This window comes from Hemicordylus capensis, chromosome 6 (assembly GCF_027244095.1).
Source record: "Hemicordylus capensis ecotype Gifberg chromosome 6, rHemCap1.1.pri, whole genome shotgun sequence".
NCBI lineage: Eukaryota > Metazoa > Chordata > Lepidosauria > Squamata > Cordylidae > Hemicordylus > Hemicordylus capensis.
The window spans coordinates 120,457,327-120,476,446 of record NC_069662.1 but is presented as its reverse complement, the minus strand read 5'-3'; the positions used below and the strand labels follow the sequence as shown (position 1 = coordinate 120,476,446).

Here is a 19,120-nt window from a genome sequence, read left to right as displayed (position 1 = left end):
CGCTTTTATCGATCTCAAGGCAGCATTCGACTCCATCTCATGTGTCAAATTATGGGAGAAGTTGGAAGCCTCCTCCATTGACTGGCTCCTATTATACCTTCTTTGCACCCTGCATGTAGACACTTCACTCAAGGTGAGATGTAGCCCCCAAGGCCACCTCACAAGAGCTGTACCAACTCAGAAGGGCGTCAAACAAGGATACATTTTGGCCTCACTCCTCTTCAATTTTAAATCAACTCTATGGTGGGCCAGCTCAGCAACCCAGATTTCCACCCCAAAAAGCTCGTGGGGAGACACATTGCCATCCTGTTATAAGCAGATGCTGCTGCCATCCTCTCAAGGACTCCCATTGGCTTTAGAAGAACACTGAGGGACCTGACGTTGCACTGCAGGGAGGATTGTCTGGAAATCAACTTTCACAAAACTAAAATTATGGCCTTCGCTAGGAGGCCCAAGATCCACTCTTGGTGGATTGAGAGACACAAGATTGAGCAGGTTGCACACTTTAAATACTTGGGAGTAGTTTTTCATTCTGGTGGCTCTAGGAAAGCTCATGGAGAACATCTGACTTTAAATGCCCAGAGAAGCTCCTCTGCCATTCTCAAATTCTTGCAGACAAGAGGAGGCCATTATGTACCCACGGCTCTTGAACTGTTCACAGCCAGGTCAATAACTCAGCTTCTCTATGGTGCTCAATTGTGCCCTTTCCCCCAACATTGCAGCTCTCGAACTTGTACAGTCTAAATTCCTGAGGGCAGCGCTTCAAGTACCGAGATGTGTCTCCAGTGCCACTCTGCACCTGGAGACAGGCTTGATCAAGTTGGAGGCTAGGGTGTGGGTGGCCATTCTCTGTTATTGGCTCAGACTATCTATTGCCCAATTGGTCTTGCCCCCCTAACCCTACATGATGACTACCAATCTAACTGGATTCAGACAATTGAGACCAAAATAGCTACTCTGGGTCTCTCCCCGCCAACCTTGCTCAACATGGGCCATGATCAGGTAAAAGCAACCATCAAGCAGCACATTATAGACATTGAGCACCAAACTGATCTCATCAGCAGAGTACCAAAATTTCATATCAGTGACGGGCTTAGATATCCTGCCTCCCCAGCAGCATACCTCACTCAACTGAAGGTTCCAAACCACAGAAGGGCATTCACTTTGGCTTGCTGCCATGGCGTCCCCTCAGCAGTGCTAGAAGGCCATTACAGACGGACCCCACTTGCAGAGCGATTATGCCCCTGTGGCTTAGGGCAGATCAAAACTACTGAGAATGTTCTCAATACTGCTCGTTCTATAAAGATATACGCGCCTCTCTCATCCTTCCACTGCTAAGCAAGTAACCAGGTCGTCTGAGCCAATTCTTCAGCTCCCTGCTGCTCTCTGACTCTAAGCCTGCCATCACATATAGCATCGCCAGGTACTGTGTGGCTGCAATCAGCATTCGTTGGCGGATGACGGGCAGTGAGTCATATCAACCTTAATCTGACTCCCGGTGACTCTGGGCAGGCCTTGCAATTGCTCATGCGCCTCCCTTCTAATGCTCCTCATAACCCTCAATTTGTCTGTTTTCTAGTTTTATTACTCAGGATTATATATATTTAATATATTTCTGGTTTTTTATGCCTTTTAACCTTCATACAACTTTATGCCCCCACTTTTTCATAAGCTTTTAATGCTTTTTTATGACTGCATAGACTATTTTACTATTTCTCAGGTGTGATTCTGTTTTTACTATTTTTAGTATTCTTAGTCCTTTTAGTATCATTATGTACCATTTTATGTGTAATCACTTTTACCTGCTCTCATTTTAACTTGTAATCACCCTTATACTTTATGCTGGTCTGTGACCGTAATAAATATTGATAGATAGATTGATATATATTTTTTAATGTTACAGGATTATTTTCTTAGCTTTTTTGAATTGTTATTTTTATGTATTCCTTTTATCTTCAAATATTTTGGCACTGACATGTACTCTTGTATTACCTGGAAGCTGAATTTCTGCACTTCCTTAATTGCTCCCCTGGGAACTTCTATTAGCAGATTTGTATAGTACTTACAACCCTCCTTGGTGTTAGTTCTAAGGGTTCAGTTCATACTACTCTAATCTGAAGTTGTTCCATTGATGTCTCGTTCATCCTTATATTGATTTTAAGACCTTACTGTTAACTTTAAGACCCACTTCGACTAGAGTTTGCAATCAATCTGTTTAACTGCCTTATGGGAGTATCAAAACAGAGTACTTCTCCACTAGCTAGAAAGCTGAAATGCATTATACACATAGTCCAGACCTCTGATTAACAGAAAATATCGAAAATTTAAACATGAAGTTTACCTCATAATAGCAAAGCACCACATTAGCAAAGAGAAAGCCAGGCCATATACAGGATGAAATACTGGGTTATGGGAGTTCTTCAATGTGGTCTCTATCTTTTACACCAATGGGCTTTGCGCCTGCGCAGAGACCTTGTCGGAATCTAAAAAGCTCAATTCTCCTGCTTTAGGTGGGAACCCCACCCCCAGCCGCTATATGCGGCTGTGCCACTCAGTCTTCCTTCGTCCATGCTTCAGTCAGCATCGTGGAGCCTGCAACTCGGCAACGAATAGGATTGTTTATCCCCTTGTTGTATATTTTCCTGCTTTCCTTTTATTTTATTTTATCTTAGTCCTTAGTTTATCTTGCGTAGTTGTGTTTTTCTCTTGGCGTTTTAATTTTTCTACCGGTCTTTCCCTCGGTCCTGGCTAGGACGGGGTGTAAAGGCCTGCTGACCATCGGTATATATGCCAGGCATGACGAACTTTAAAAAATGTGTCTGTTGTGGATCTAAGATCCCTTCGCCCGATATGCACACTGAGTGTCTCCTGTGCTTGGGGGAATCCCACGTTGTCGAGATCTGTCTTGATCAACAAGACAATATATAGGCAGGACAGGGACTGGGACCATCATGCTCCTCTTTCTGCCGACCAATACCACTCAATGGAGCATCGTTGTCAGCTGGAAGATCTAGCACATTTGTACAGTGTTGGACGTAGGGATTCCTATGATTGGTACAGAGGTGATGCGCATTCAGAGTACTCGGACTATGACCATTTTCACTGAGGCTCTCGAAATCAAGAGGGCCATGTTTATGGGAGGCCTCAAATGGCCTGGGACTCGCATGAACCACCCTTGCACTCCGAAGGGAGACCGCATTCCCGCTCCCCATGTGACCATTCTCAGCGTCCTGATTCGCCTCTGGTGTCTACGGCCTCGCAACCGGCCTTGCTTCAGGAACAGGACCTCGTGGACCCGGTCTCGGTACCAACTGACCAAAGTGAAAAGCTGGATTCACCTTCAGATCCTTCGGCTGCAGCCCAAGAAGCCCTAGCCACTGTAGGGTCAGACTATGAGAGCGACCCAAACTCCTCAGAATCAGAGGCTATGTCGTGCAGTTCGTCTCTGTTGGAAGTCCATTTGGACTTGAAGCCGATCTCCCCTTCGGAGGATCTTAAGCTATACTCAGCTTATGTAGGCCGCATGGCTTCAGTGCTTGATGTGAATATCGGTGTGCAGCAGAAAGGGGAACTGGACCCCTTATTCGTCCTTATCGACGAGGAGGCCAAGGTACCGGCCACTCTGCCCCTGAACTTGGCCCTGTTGGGGATAATGAAAGGGCACTGGAAAAAGCCAGCCACGTTGTCACAACTGAACTGCTGCCTGGAGAATTTTTACAGGGTGAAGTTACTAGAAGAGATTGCCTTCTTAAGGAGAAATCCGAGAACCAAATTCCATGGTTGTGGAAGCCTCTATGCAAAAGTCTAGAGGCCATGGCCAGTCGGCACCCAGTGCCAGAGAGAGCAAGAAATTGGACTCCTTTGGGAGATGGCTATATTCGGCATCGGCCCTTAATTTACGGGTGGCCAACAACCAGGCATATATTGCCCGGTATAACCATTTTCTTTGGGGAAAGGTGGCTCCCTTCTTGGACCTCCTACCACAGGATAAGAAGGATCCAGCCAAAGCCTTCCTTCAGGAGGCAACCCAGCTGGCCAAGCAGGGAACTTTTCTCAGCTTGCTATTCGGCGGAATGTGCAGCTAAGGTCATGACCACATGCCTGGCTGTGGTCATCTGGCCTACACTACAAAACCCAGGCCAGGATAGAGGACCTGCCGTTTGAGGGAACCAGCTTCTTTGTGGAGCAGACCGATGATACGGTCCAGAAGGTTCAGAAAATGTGGAGCACGGCACGGTCTATGTCGTTCTCTTTGCCTACGGTCAAGACACAGCAGCCTTCCAAATGGCTTCCGTATCAACAGAAGTCATCTTTCCAGCAGCAGTCCCCTTCAGACTGGTCCTTTCAGGGAGGCAAATCCCAGCCCCATTATAAACAGGGCCCGCAATTGAGTAAGCCATCCTTTCAGAAGCAACGCCTGAGTACCTGGGGGGGGGGCGGCGGTTCGGACTCGATTGGCGCCGTTTGTGGACAAATGGGGAGAGGTTACGATGGACCAGTGGGTCCTGTCCCTGATATGTTTGAGATATACCCTAGAGTTCTGGGGAGTCCCACACACACACATACACACAATTATGACCACACAATCCACACCAGATCTTCATCAAGTCACCGCTCTACTGTCAAAAGATGTGATAGAGTGTGCCATCAATCCCGGGAGTTCCGGCTTCTACTCCCAGTACTTTATAATACCAAAACCGGATGGAGGCCAACGGCCAATTTTGGACCTCAGGGCTCTAAACTAACACCTAGTGTACAGGCATTTTTGGATGCTATCGATACTGAACATCTTGAGCATCCTGGACAGACAAATATGGATAGCATCAAGAGACTTGAAAGACACCTATTATCATGTGTCAATCAGACCACAACATCGTCGTTTCCTGCTATTTCAGATGGGGGGATCCCCTATCAGTTCAAGGCACTGCCATTTGGACTCACAACAGTGCCAAGAGTCTTTATGAAATGTCTAGCTCCAGTAGTGGCATTCCTACAGGAAGAAGGGGTGCAGGTACTACCGTATCTCAACGATTGACTTGTCCTGGCACAATCCCAGCAGGTGGCCTTGGACGCTCCTGAGATCATAATACAGACGTTGCAGACTCTAGGTTTCGAGATCAATTTTGAAAAATATTGGCTGATACTGACTCAAAGCATTCAGTTTATAGGCCTTATATTTGATACGGTGTTGGAGAAAGTCTTCCTTACAGACCAGCGCATCTAGACGCTCAGGAGGCTGGTTCTGACATTTCTATCAGGAGGGCAACAAACCATGAGATCCATTCAAAACCTGCTAGGGCCCATGGAGGCCGCCACCTATGTGCTGCCTCAAGCACGCTTTCGTATGTGTATTGTTCAAAGATGGTTTCTGGACATGGTCGACCCTCTGCAGGACCCGGCGCACCTGAAACGGATGCCCCCAGCTGAGTGTTCACTTCGGTGGCATGGTGGATGGAGCTCCCACATTTGAGATTTGGGGCTTCCTTCTGAATTCCGCCATTGCAATGGGCAATCACCACCGATGCTTCGGAACTCGTGTGGGAAGCGCACCTAGACAGTTCTTGCCTGAGCAGGCATTAGTCTCTACGGGAGAGAGCCCACCACATCAACTATCTGGAGTTGTTGGCCATATTCATGGCCCTCAGAGGGTTCTTGTCCAGGATCACAGGCTGCGCTGTAACTGTGCAGGCGGACAATACTACGGTGAAAGCCTACATGAATCGGCAGGGGGGCACGTCTTCAAGGAGCCTTTTGTTCCTCTCTCTGGAACTGTGGAGTTGATGCTTCACACATGCGGTGTCACCCCAAGCAGATCACATACAAGAGGCCTTGAATGGGTTAAGCAGGTCATTGACGGTCTCACACCAATGGGCCTTGAACAGAGGGATTCTAGATGACCTGTTTGCTCGGTGGGGTACCCCAACCCTGGATCTATTTGCCACTCAGGGCAATGCCCAGTGTCCCCTGTATTGTTCTGGGATGGACAGGGGGTGGGGTCATTGGGGGATGCCCTTACCCAGCTGTGGAAGAGTCGACGGCTAAATCTGTTTCCCCCATTTCCCTGATACCAAAGGTCTTGAACAAACTGAAACTGGACCACTCACAGGCCATCCTGATAGCGCCTTGGTGGCCCAGGAGGCCTTGTTTTCTGACCTCGAGGAGGATGGCGGTGTTTTGGGAGAGACTTCCACCCTGGTCGGACCTGTTGTCCCAGGACAAGGGCTGGGTGCTCCACCCAGATGTCCAATCCCTACACTTGACAGCCTGGAGAATCATTCCGACTTCCCGCCAAGACTAAAAGACATTCTGATGGTGGCCAGGAAACACTGCACAAGGAAGTCCTATGTGTACAGATGGACTCATTTTTGTTCCTTTGCTACCATAAAAGCTTTTGATGCATTGAATCCCTCTGTACATGTATGTGATTATTTGAGGTCTTTGAAGAAGTCTGGTGTGAGGCTTTCCTCCTCCGGTGTATCTGGTGGTTATTGTGGCCCATTCTCCACCTAATTGGCCCTCATGGTTTAAGGACCCATTAGTCAAAACTTCCCTAAAAGGCCTTTCTCATATTTTCCCCAACAACCTTATCATAGCACCAGCCTGGGATCTGTCAGTAGTGTTGGCCGGCTTGCTAAGGCCCCTGTTCGAGCCCTTGGCTTTGATAGAGCCGCGCCTCCTAACCTAGAAAGTCTCCTTCTTGATGGCAATCACCTCTGCTAGGAGGGTTAGCAAATTGTGGGCTTTAAGGATTAACTTACCATATTTATAGTTTCAAAGGATAAGGTGGTACTTAGACCGGATGCCCAGTTCCTACCAAAAGTGATGTCTCTGTTTTGCCATTCTTCACCTCTCACTCTCCCTGTGTTCTTTCAGAACCCCTCTTCAGTTGTGGAATGTAGGTTACATCATTTGGATGTCTGAAGGGCATTATCCTTCTATGTTCAGAGGTCTGCAGAGTGGAGGAAGACACCCTCACTGTTTGTTCTTTATGACGGGCCCTGTAAAGGGCTCCAAGTTTCCACTCAGTCCATGTCCAGATGGATAGTTCCGACAATTGAGCTTTGTTATCAGTTGGCTCATAAACAGTTACCTGCTATGGTTAAGGCACATTCTGTATGCTCAATGGTGACATCAGTGGCTTTTGGTCGATCAGTCCCATTGGATGTAATTTGTGAAGCGGCCACTTGGGCCTTGCCATTCATTCATCTGCCATTATGCCATGGCAAAAAATGATGCTGTATTTGGCAGGAGTGTCCTGCAATCCATTTTCAGTTGATGCACTGGTTTTTGAAATAAATGTTCTGCTGGTTGAATATTGCCTGTGTTTTCTTCCCTGCTCCTTGGGTGCTGGCTTGTTATATGCCTTTTGGTGTAAAAGACAGAGACATCGAAGAACAACAGGTTACTCACCTGTAACTTTGGTTCTTCTAGTGGTTATCTGTACTTTTACATGCCCTCCCGTCCTCCCCACTGGGTCTCCTGAAGGCGGACTCTGTGACTGAGGGGATGAGCAGTGGTGCAGCCGCATACAGTGGCTGGGGGCGGGGTTCCCACCTAAAGCAGGAGAATTGAGCTAGTTAGGTTCAGACAAGGTCTCTGTGCAGGCACAAAGCCCATTGGTGTAAAAGTACAGATGACCACTAGAAGAACCAAAGTTACAGGTAAGTAACTTTTTGTTCTGTGGTAGTTGATATTTGGGGTCCCTCCACACAGACACACATCTGATTCAGCACAATCCAAGGGCCAGTTGAGAGATGCAATAATACCACAGTTTACTAAATTTTCTCTGTGTGAACATTCACAGGTTCACCCTTGCCCACATTCTCATAATGAAGGTGATATGAGAACCAGAAGTGCATATGTGTATGGTTGTTACATGGTCACAACACTTCTATTTGGATCCTCTATGAACACATGTAACTGGGTGAGTATTTCAGATGCTACTAGCTCCACATCAATACTGGTAGGTGCAACTTCAAGGACATTTGTAATAATACAAAATGTAGTGGTGCTATCACATGTGTATACTTACCTCTGATGCCTTATCTTTTCTTTTGCTTATATTTCACACACACACACACACACACACACACACACACACACACACACACACCATTCATATGATCTTTTTTTCCAGGGGGTCATATGATGGTAAGGCAGATGGGAAGGCAGGATCTGCTCTACCTTCCCCTGCACAACCACCACTGCTACCCTGCTTGCCGTGCAATGCTCACACATGATTACTGCGGCAACAAGCGGCATGACTAGAGAGAGGTGGGGAAAGGATGCCTGGCCACAAGGAATCCCACAATGCACTATACTGCTCGTGTGTTGCATTGTAGAAATTCCAGGAGCTTCCTCTGGATTCTATGGTAGCAATGGCTGCTGGCTCCCCAAACAAGGCGGATGGCAGCCCATTCTCCTACACAACTGGATAGGAGGGCATGTGCATACCCTCCTACCTCACTTTTAGCCCAGGTAAAAAAAAACCAGGTTACCCAGCAGAGAAGCGCCGTGATCAGGACTGATCTCAGCAATTATCACAACCAGGTCTACCCCATAGGGCTGTGTTAGCCCAGGTAGGTATGGTCATGTGAGTACCTTCACAGTCTCATGATTATGGAACTCTTAGCTGATTAATCTTTTGCCTTTTAATGAATTATATTAAATTTAAAATTTAAATAAATGTGTATATTACAAAAACCTAAACTCAGGTGCCTGTTTGAGATATTAAAGGAAATATAAGACAATGTACAATGTAATAAATGAAATCTGTCATTAGTTGTCAGAAGGAAAGTTTATCTTTAATATTTTCTCCCCTCCCTCTGCATTCCTTATTACAATAACACATCAGAATGAAAATACGTTAGAAAATGAACTCTCAGCCTCTTCCATTAAAATTTGCCATTGCTGATTAATTGCTGATTTAGCTGGCGAATCTACCTATTAAATCAATTAAAGTTTGCGACTCTAGTAGCAATATTTTCTTCTGTACTGAAGATGTAGTTATTCATATGTCCTATAAGATAAAAGATGAGAAAGTCTGATTTTGGCAGCACCATCTTGTATAGGTACATGCTTTGAGCAAGATCAATTATGTAAAGTTAAACCACACTCTTACAACAGATAAAGGTTGTTCACATGACCAACCCTATGGGGGTAGGACAGGGCTACCCCCCCCCCGGTAGGGCTGGTCATGTGAAGTGCTGGGATCACTCCCGATCCCGCTACTATATTTCAGGATGTTATACTATTCTCCTAAATGATCTCATCTTTGACTGAAAAGTCCTCACCAAGTCTTGTTTTTTCATTCACTGGAATTGTTATAGCCATTGTTTCTTTCTCTATGCCATAAACTTGCCAAGAACAGTATTCCCTCCAGCCCTCCCTCCTTCTTTCTTATACGCATTTCCTAAAACAGTTCAAAATGGTGTACAATAAATAAAATATTAAAAACAGCTTTTAAAATTCAATAAAGAAATCAATAAAAACAAACAAGAATACAGAGAGCAGCATATGACAGCAGCTAATAAGCAACAGATTGTAGGTCAACCTACATAAAAATGTCTTTCCTTGGTAGTGAAGATAGTGAAAGGACTGACAGACCTCCGGGGAGAGGATAATCCAAAGCCTTAAGTATCATTGTAGAAAATGCCTTGTCCCAGTTCATCGCCAATCATATCTCTGAAAGTCATAGCAGAGACCTAGCAGGCAGTCTCAGGGTTCAGGCAGGTTCATACTGGAGAAGGTGGTCCTTAAAGTAATCAGATCCCAGACCATTTAAGGCTTTAAAGATAATTATCAACACTGTGGATTGTGCCTAGAACAAACCAGTAACCAACAAGGATGGTAAAGGTTTCTCTCTGTGCATTTTTTTTAAATTCTCCACAATATTCTCCAGTATGTGATGTTTTAGTTTCTTCATAAATTTTATTTGTTTTTTGAACTCAACCTACTGTCTTCAGACAATCTCTTGGCTAAACTTCTTTACCACCAGAGCACACTCTGCTATGTGAGGACATTAATGTTTCTCTTCATACCTCTCAACACCAGGCTGATTGGATGAAATTCCTGTCATTATATGTTTGTCTTTTATTTAGGTTGGCTGTTAAAGTTTTTAATTATTTGCTATTGGCATTTTATTTATTTATTTATTTATTTATTAGATTTATACCCCACCCAAACTTACGTCTGTGGGCAGCTAACAACAATTAAAACACATTAAAAACTTTAAAACAATACAGTAATTTAAAAACCATAAAATTAACAAACAATATTTTTTAATTAAAAACCTGAGAAGGCTTGGGTTAAAAAAAGGGTTTTCAAATGTTTTGTTAAAAATAGCCAGAGATGGGGAGGATCGTAACTCAGCAGGGAGCACATTCCACAGTCTTGGGGCAGCAGCCGAGAAGCCCCGTCTCTGTGTGACCACCAAACGAGTTGGCGGTAACTGGAAACAGACCTCCTCAGATGACCTCAATGGGCGGTGGGGTTCATAGTGAAGAAGATGCTCTCTTAAATACCCAGGACCTAAGCCATTTGGGGCTTTATAAGTTATAACTAGCACTTTGTATTTTGCCCGGAAACCTATCAGCAGCCAGTGTAACTCCATCAGCAAAGGAGTGATGTGGTCTCTCCGAGATGACCCAAAGATTAATCTGGCTGCTGCATTCTGAACCAACTGACGTTTCTGGACTACATAAAAAGGCAGCCCCACGTAGAGCGCATTACAAAAGTCAAGTCTGGAGGTTACCAAAATGTACCACAGTTTTGTTATATCACCTTCTAAATGTCACATGTTATCAAGAAGAAAAAGCCACTCAGAGTGTTAAACAGCTGATGTACTTAGCGATGTACTTAATCTCTCTGGACTTGAAAGGTGTGGGTTCCTGACACATGTATATTTTCTGCTATGAGTAAATAACTTCAATTGATTTAATCATAAAAGAATAACAGGAAAACTACATGGATTTCCAAATTCCTAATGTGAACATCAGAATATATTGATCAAATTCTATGCAAGGCATTTGTATCCATTTGTATGAATTGAAGAAATATCAATATTTGATCATTAGTCCAACAAAAAAGATGATGATTTGGACTCTTCTTAAACCCGGCTGAATAACATTATGCAGTACTGTTTTATGAGTGATACAAGATAATACTTTATAGCATTCATTAGGTTAAAAAGAATAAAAGCCATAAATTTGCTTGAATGACTATCCTGTTAATTGTAAAATGTCTCTCACAAAATACTAGAGCATCAATAATAACAGACTGTATCAAGTTTTTTATTCAGTCAAATGAAGAAATTAGAAAATTCATTTGTGGTTTCAAGACTTGTTATTGCTCATGATAGTTAGTGCAGCAAATAAAAATAAAAATCTTATTTTAATGCTGATAAAATATTTTGCCATAAGAACTGAAATCATGGCTCATCTAGAAACCAGAAATTGCAGAATAATTTTTATTTTATTCATATAATTTCTAATCTATTACACATTTAAAGAACAGTCATAAATAATCTCATTATTTCATCTATTTTATTTTTATTGCAGTACTGATATTAATACCATCATTATATTTGCTGCTGAAGTATGGATTAAAAAATGAGGATCAGAAAACTTTTTCCATAATGTGATCATACTTTAATAGGGGGCTTGACTAATGAACCACATTCCCTCCCATTCACTATCACATAGCAATCATGTGGCACCTACACCAATTGCTTACTTGTGTGCAAAGTAATAGCTGGAAAGTATTTAATGTATTTTTAGAGGGAATCAAATGCATTTAGCAGCTGGAAACCAGGGAAAAGCCAGAATCATGTGACCAAATAGCTCTTTGCAGACCACAGTCTGGGAACTGATTATCCTAAAACACAACTGCATACAGAGAGATTTCATCCTGTGCTTCATGGGCATGCATTGAAATTATAGAGTTCGCTCTAGGTAGATTATGCAGCCAAGATATATGTATTATATTGCCAGGGGCAACTATATTACAAAGATCATCAGAACACTTTCATTTATTTCTGTGAACTTTGCAGTGGGTCTCCCAAGGGTGCATCTGGAGATTTCAGGCAAAGCAAAAGGATGTATTTCTTATAGAACGATGGCATAGTTGTAGTTGTACTATTGCAAATGACTGCTTTTTAAGTAGAAACAAGTTATTAATTACAAATAGTGCTGTGAAACAGCACGTGCTTACTATTACATTTTAAAAAAAATATTCCGACCATATTTCAGAAAAGTATAGGAGTAGCTCTGTTTGCTCAGCAGGACTTTGGTCTTCTGTTTTTCAACAGCAACTCACACAATTCATGGCAGACCCACTTTGAATCTTGGGGATGGGGTTCAAATCAATTCTAAAGCCCCCTGCATATGTGCAGGGCTTTGAGCACACATGAAATAGTTCTCTAGATTATGTTCTACATACTTTGAAGTTACATCTGTTCATATTTCACTTCCCTCACAGTTGGTGTTGCTAAATGCCAGCTCAGTAGCATTTCTCTATGTCTTGGTGTTGTATCCTATCCAGTAATCATTTGCAGTTTTTTGTTTGTTTGGACATTTGTACCAAGGGGGATCCTGTAGAGAGTATGGGGGAGGAGTCAGAAAAGGAAAGGGAGGGAAAGAAGAAGGAGAAAAATGGTTTTGCTGAATAAAAATTTAGTTAAATCTACATAAGATTTCCTTGGGTATATGAGGAAAGCAGCTATAAAACGTTTGGCGATGAGATTTTGAACCAGCTAAGTGTGTGAGCCTGCAAAGCTTGTGAATGTTCCTGCAGCCTCATTTCATTGCATTACTGGGCCTACATTTCTGCACTGCTTTCTACTATCACTGCTCCTGATTGTTTCTCCAGCTTCATGACCTGCACAACCCCTGAAGGTACTTTTTTCCTTATCCGTCCTGGATTCTGTTATTCACTGGATGCTCATTGCAGCATGGCTCAGATTCCACCACCACCCTTTTTCTTGTCCACCCCAGGAGAACCTGCTCTTCCCTGGAAACAAGAGGTCCTATTTCTGCAATTACCTCCTCACCATTCAGAGCCCTGATTTTACTACAGCAAAGCAGAAGGCTATATTGCTTCACTGCCCGGAACCTGAAGACCAGAGAATATATAATCATTTGCCCTTTCCTGCCAACTTGGAAGGGGATACTAATTCTTATGAAGCTGCTATTCAAGCCTTATATGATCATTTCAACCCTAATTTGAATGTGATTGTTGAACATTACTGTTCTATTTTAGATCCCAATTGTCTGGTGAACCAATCGATCAGTATATTACAGCCTTGTGTGCCTTAAGTGTCACTTGTGAGTTTGCCAACTTTACTGATGAAATGATCAGGGATCAGATTGTTATGAAAACAAACTGCTCCAAACTGCATGCAAAACTGCAATTGAGGTGCAAACTTACTTTGGATAAAGTTATAGAGATGACTAGGAAGGTGCAAAATGCTATTCACTGTGCCAGCTTACTCTTTTTGATACCCCCAAACCCACCTCCTGAAATCCAGACTGTTCAGGCTAAATCCTTCCAAACTCAATCTTCTCATAAGGCACTGTCCCAGAAAATGGCAGCACAAGAAAGGAGGAGCTACCAATGCAGAAACTCTGCCCACGAAGCCAATTTTGCTCACTGTCCTGCACAGAAGGTCACTTGCAACAGGTTCAAGAAAGGGGGACACTTTGCTAAGGTTTGCAAGTCTGCTGTCCACTCCATTAAAGATCCATCATATGTTAAGGATGAGGCAGATGAGCCACTTCCTGACAGTGTTTTAAGTGTGACAGAGTCAGCGCCTGATCCTCCATATTGTCAAGCTGAACTTAATGGCCATGAAGGGCGGATGCTGGCTGTTTCTCCATACCCTATCATTTCCCATCTGCTTTACAAGAAACTTCTCACTACATCAGATCTGCACTTGGAGCCTTGAGACATTCACCCATGGGGATATGGCGGTTCTCCTGTTGCCATAAATTGATACTTCACAACTGTCCTGGAATACAAAGGATGTACTGCAGAAGGGAAAGTGTACATGTCACAAAAAGGAGTTTCAATATTGGGCTGGAAACATTAGAAATATCTACGGATAGTGTTAAACCCAAATAGCACAGAACCCATATTACAGATGATGGAGCATCCATATGCTGATATGGTTGCTGATTTCTCAGATGTTTTTGTTAATGAGCAAAGAGGCAGGGGGAGAGCAACTGGACCTATCCATCCCCAGCATAGCATCCCTCCAGTGGCTGTTGCTGGTGTCTGTCTTATGTTTCTTTTTTAGATTGTGAGCCCTTTGGGGGTGGGGAGCAATTTTATTATCTATTTATATTTATTATTATTTATTTATTATTAAAACTTTTATACCGCCCTTCTAAAAGGCTCAGGGCGGTTTACATTAAAACACCATTAAAATCAGTCAATAATTAAAACAAAAATTATAAAAGCATAGAACAATGATTAACAATTTAAAACGTAAAACAACAACTAAATAGTCAGAACAATTTAAAAACAAGTTTTAAAAAGCTGAGAAAGCCTGTTTGAAGTGATGTGTTTTCAGAAGTTTTTAAAAATTGCCAGAGATGGGAGGCTCATATCCCAGCAGGGAGCACATTCCACAATCTTGGGGCAGCAGCCGAGAAGGACCGTCTCTGTGTAGCCACCAAACAAGTTGGCGGCAACTGGAGACGGACCTCCTCAAGTGACCTCAATGGGCGGTGGGGCTCATAGCGAAGAAGACACTCTCTTAAATACCCAGGGCCTAAGCCGTTTAGGCTTAACTAGCACTTTTTATTTTGCCTGGAAACCTATTGGCAGCCAGTGTAGCTCCATCAACAGAAGAGTAATGTGGTCTCTCCGAGATGACCCAGAGATCAATCTGGCTGCCGCATTCCGAACCAACTGAAGTTTCCGGACTACATACAAAGGCAGCCCCACATAGAGCGCATTACAGAAGTCAAGTCTGGAGGTTACCAACAGATGTACCACTGTTTTGAGGTCATTGATCTCAAGAAATGGGCGCAGCTGGTGTATCAGCTGAAGCTGATAGAAAGCACCCCTGGCCACCGCCTCAACCTGAGAAACCAAGGAGAGATGTTGATCCAGAAGTACTCCCAGACTGCGAACCTGTTCCTTTTGGGGAAGTGTGACCTCATCTAGAACAGGTAGATCAAAATCCTCTCTAGAGTTCTGACCCCTCACAATAAGTACCTCTGTCTTATCTGGATTCAGTTTCAGTTTATTCTCCCTCATCCATCCCATTACTGCTTCCAGGCAGGCATTTAGGGAGGATATGCCAACTCCTGAAGAAGTTGACATGGAGAAGTAGATCTGGGTGTTATCAGCATACCGGTAACACCAAGCTCCAAATCCCCTGATGATCTCTCCCAGCGGTTTCATGTAGATGTTAAAAAGCATTGGAGAAAGTATGTAGCCTTGAGGGACACCATACTTAAGCTCAGATTTTGAAGATCAACAATCTCCAATCGACACCATCTGTCCGAGAGGTAGGAGCAGAACCACTGTAAAACAGTGCCTCCAACCCCCAACATCCTCAGATATTCCAGAAGGATTCTATGGTCGATAGTATCGAAAGCCGCCAAGAGATCCAAGAGGACCAACAGAGTCACACTTCCTCTGTCAATTCCCAATTGGAGATCATCCATCAGGCCAACCAAGGCAGTCTCCACCACATAGCCTGCCCGAAAGCCAGTTTGAAATGGGTCTAGATAATCAGTTTCCTCCAAGACCGCCTGGAGCTGAGAGGCCACCACCCTCTCAATTACTTTGCCCAGCCATGGGAGAGGTAAATCTATGTAAACCGCTTTGGGGACCTTTTGTTGAAAAGTGGTATACAAGTATCCGTCGTATATATTTGTCGTATTTTGCTGATACTCCTGGCACAAACATAAAATTCAGATGAAGGCAAATGCAGTACCTGTACAACACAAAGTGAAGAATGTACCTATAGCATTGGGCAAACCACTTAGAGAGGAGCTCTTAAGACTACAGCATGCTGACATCATATATAACCTGTTGATTCATCAGAATGGGTCTCTCCCATTGTGCTTGTATGGAAATCAAATAGTACACTTCGAATGTGAGTAGATTTAAGAGATGTGAACTCCAACATGGTAGTGGATTGTCATCCATTACCCAATATCAATTAAATGCTGCTTACTGTGAAAGAGGCCTCAGTGTTCACAACTTTGGTCTTGTCTTCAGCCTATCATCAAATTCCTCTGCTCATACGTTCTCACAAATACATGACCTTCATTACCCCAGAGGGCCTTTTTCAATTCAAAATACTGCCCTTTGGATTAGCCTCTGCAGCTTTGCTATTTCAAAGAATGATGCATGCCATTTTTGGATCTACAAATGGCATCACTTACTTTCAGGATTACATTTTAGTGAATGGCAAAACCAATGAGGAGCATGATGCTAAAGCGACAGAAGTCTTAAGAAAACTTTGACAACACGGATTTACTATCTCTGCAGAGAAATGTCACTTTTGCACACACTCGGTGACATACTTGGAACGCACAGTATCTCAGAGTGGCGTACTTCCCCAAACAGACTTGGAACTATCAGGAAGTGCCAGAGCCACACAACAAGGATGTACTTTGATTATGTTTAGGACTCTCGGTGAGTATTACTCTAAATTTGTTAGATGATTTGCCTCATAAATTGCTCCAGGAGATTCAGGGAAGACCAAGTTGGTGTTTAACAAAAGAAAAAGAGAGGCAGTAGGAAGTTATTGGAGACTGTTTGCACACCATCACTGGTATTCTCAGCGTCAGGTAGTTTGCTCCATTGCGTCCTCTTTTTTAAAAGAATGTAGCATTTAACTGGGATGCATCCTGCAAGGCTAGTTTTCAGACTATCAAACTGGCCATTGCTGAAAGCCCTGCTCTCACTTCTTTTGACACCAGCAAGCACACTGTTGTAACTATTGATGCTTCTGAATATGGTTTGGGTGCTGTCTTGACCCGGCAAAAGGGGAACAGGGAAGTTAGAGTTGCCTTTGCTTCCCGAGTGCTTACTGCTTCAGAGAAAATGTATTCTGTCATTGAAAATGAAACTCTAGCATGTTTCTGGGCAGTGAGGCACTTCAGGACTTACTTGTGGAGCAGAAAATGCACTTTACGGTCAGATCATAAACCCCTGTCTGCTTTATTTACTACTCGGGGATCCAGTCAAGCAACCCCAAGAATAGCCAAATGGATCACCAGACTTATAGACTTTGATTTCCAGGTGAATATCTTTGGAATACAGCTGCAGATTGTTTATCTCAACTTCCACTTCTGGGCTAAGAGGAGATCCCAAAAGACGAGGATGAAGGAGTAATTGCACAAATAGCTTCATCCACTAATGGGGTGATCACATCTTCTGAATAGAAAGTGGCCCTCAGTGCTGATCCAGTGCTTACTGAACCTAAACCTTACATAACTAATGGACTGCCATGCAAAACAAGGTACCTGAACATTTTCAACCATAAATGCCATGTAGCAAGGGAGCTGTCACTTTTCAATGAGCTGGTGCTGAGGACTGATCATTTGGTGGTGCCAACCTCCTTATAAGCAAAAGTGATCAAAATTGCCCATGGAAGTTACCTGGGCATGAGCTTGACTAAAAGTTGAATCAGAGAACGTTTTTGGTGGCCTCTATGGACAAACACATTGAAAATGCAATCCAGCACTGTATGGCTCGTGCTGTATCTGACAAATTGCAGAAGACTTTTACCACTCCTTTGACTCCACTGCCTTGCTGGTGGGAGGAGGGTGTAGTTGGCACATGGCAGTTGACAACTGGCACTGTCCAAAGACAGACAAAATGAATGGAAGAAATGAAGGTGCATAATGAATACTCATAGGGATTCATTGAGAAAAGTTATTATACACCAAAGAATCCAAACACTTGAAAAAATAGTGACCACAAATTTTGCTCCGTAATGCCACTTCTACAAGGGCTAGAGTTTAGGTTTTTTTTTTTTTTTAATGAAAGCTGGGAATCTGGGGAAATTAATAGGAGGAATCCAAATCTTGAATCAATTTAAATCAAATCTGGCATGATTCAATTTGGACCCGAATCCAGCCAATGGACCACAGGGGTGATTTGTTCTGTCTCCAAATTGCCCGAATCAGCTAGATTCAGGTACAAATCAATTTGTACCCAAATCAATTTGCATATTCCTATTGCTCTGAATATAATGGGGCCTTTTGATAACCAATCTGCAAAACAAAGACTTGTTATAGTGATGGTGCATTACTATTCCAGGTTGCTAGAAGTTTCATTTGCTGACAAATTATTACTACAAACAAGGTGATCCAGTTCATGGCTGAAGTTTTTGCGAAGGAAGATCTTCCTAAAGAACTAGTGACTGGCTATGGGACCAGCGTACCTAATTTGAAATGGAGCAATACTTGCACAACGATGGGATAAAACACAAGACTCTTTCCTTGTACCATCCGTAAGGAAATGGCTTAGTGGAAAGAATGAACATATTAGTGAAAGAAAGTTCAACTGGCTACTACGCAACAACAACCTGGAAAGAGCCGATCCGTGAGACTCTATTCGCTTATTGCACTACTCCTCATTGTACTGTAGGAAAATAATCTTTTAAACAACTGAGAGGATGCAAAGCTACTGCCAACCTACCCAATGACAACAACTGATACAGCTTCTGTTCCCTCCCTGAAGGGCAAATTAGATCTGATTTTAATAATGTCTTTGGGCCTGGCATGCGTACTTTTTTCTGTAAATAGCACATATAGGGAGCCCTGATTGAGACTGTGGCAGTGGACAGAGTTAAAGCCCTCCTATCCTCACCTATGGTCCTGATCCAATCCCCATGTGAGCTATTTACAGCAGTGGAAGGGGGGGGAGCAAGCACAACAGGGTCAATGGAATTATTAAAGCCCTGTCTAGTTTGGACTTGAGATCCTTGATCTAGAGATATTAGCAACTGAACATGGGGCCTTCTGTTTGAAGAATGTGTGTGCTATGAGCTAGGGATGTGAACGGAACCGGGCGGGGGTGGCTCGAGGGTGTGGGGGTTGCCATTCTTAGGGTGGGGGAGGGTGCACTTACCCCTCCCCCCACTTTCCCCCCA

The 19,120-nt window shown here is 43.4% G+C and overlaps 1 protein-coding gene across 4 annotated transcripts in view; it reads left to right on the top strand.

The window, feature by feature from the left end:
• SP4 (Sp4 transcription factor) overlaps positions 1-19,120 on the top strand; it is a 302,392-nt gene that overhangs the window by 79,619 nt on the left and 203,653 nt on the right. Inside the window, exon 3 of one of the 4 annotated variants that reach the window (XM_053261506.1) lies at positions 7,805-7,924. The exons of the other annotated variants lie outside the window; for them this stretch is intronic. The gene's annotated coding sequence lies outside the window, so the exon portion shown is untranslated. The remainder of the gene's footprint in view (positions 1-7,804; positions 7,925-19,120) is intronic. 4 annotated transcript variants of the gene reach the window in all.